This window comes from Ailuropoda melanoleuca, unplaced genomic scaffold (assembly GCF_002007445.2).
Source record: "Ailuropoda melanoleuca isolate Jingjing unplaced genomic scaffold, ASM200744v2 unplaced-scaffold2547, whole genome shotgun sequence".
NCBI lineage: Eukaryota > Metazoa > Chordata > Mammalia > Carnivora > Ursidae > Ailuropoda > Ailuropoda melanoleuca.
Genome location: NW_023195470.1, coordinates 1 through 1,019, shown reverse-complemented (window position 1 = coordinate 1,019; position 1,019 = coordinate 1). Strand labels below are relative to the sequence as shown.

General features: G+C 46.1%; 1 non-coding gene across 1 annotated transcript; it reads right to left on the bottom strand.

Moving 5' to 3' along the window:
• Window positions 1-340: 340 nt before the first annotated feature.
• On the bottom strand, window positions 341-554 carry LOC117798118. The gene has a single exon (XR_004622828.1). It is a non-coding gene; the product is annotated as a small nucleolar RNA U3 (small nucleolar RNA).
• Between the last annotated feature and the right edge of the window lie 465 nt (window positions 555-1,019).

Here is a 1,019-nt window from a genome sequence, read left to right as displayed (position 1 = left end):
AGAGAATATTACAAACTGAAGAGAGACTTAAAAAAATATCAAGAATTTAGAAGGTCCAATATCCGTCTAAAGCCAGTTCTACGAAGAAGACCTGAGTGTAGTAAAGGTGGAGAGAAACAATTCACATATGAAATACAATTAGGAGGCGCCTGGGTAGCTGAGTCTGTTAAGCGTGGGGGCTTTTGGGGGTCGCGAGGCCAAAGCTACCCTCTGCCCTTTCCTGCCATGCTTGTGCTCCCCCTCTCCAAAAAAACAGAAACCAAAAACAAACCCACCGAAAAGTTGATCTACGACAATCGCAACAAACCTAATTTTGTAACCACCCAAAATTGTTGGAGAAACCACTCACATGGAGTCCCTTCCCTCTACTTGCTCCCGAAGAGAAACAAGAACAATCATCAACGACAAAATGCAGCAGTAAGAACAACACCCAGAGCCAACTTCACGCTCAGAAAGGACACCGCACCTCTTCCTCATGGTTTCAGTTACTCTACATAATCACAAAAACTTCTCTAGTAACGAAACATAGAAATCACCCGGGAAACTCTCCTCTTAGCATGGAACTCCGCCCCTCTGCTAGGTCTATGGCAGCTCCACACTTTTATTCATGGCGACATTTTTCTCGACTCATNCCGCCCCTCTGCTAGGTCTATGGCAGCCCCACACTTTTATTCATGGCGACATTTTTCTCGACTCATTTGCTTTTTCACATACATTTTCTTTTATATTTCATAACAATTCGGTCAAATAGCAAGTTCAAAACACCATTTTTCGCCTGTAAATCTTCCAGCAACACTTAAATCAGTAACAAGCCTCATTAGCATGCGGCTTCCTAGCAGCCAATCACACGCGGTATGCCTCTGACTCCAACCCCGAGGGACCTGTATTGCCCCGCCCACCTGGGTCCCGGTCGCATCGCGTCGCCCCACTAATAGGCTAAAAAAACGCTGTTGACGCCACTGGTCAGCGTTGGATCCCCTCTCGCTCGCTACAAAAGTCCACTGACTTGAAGAGACTAG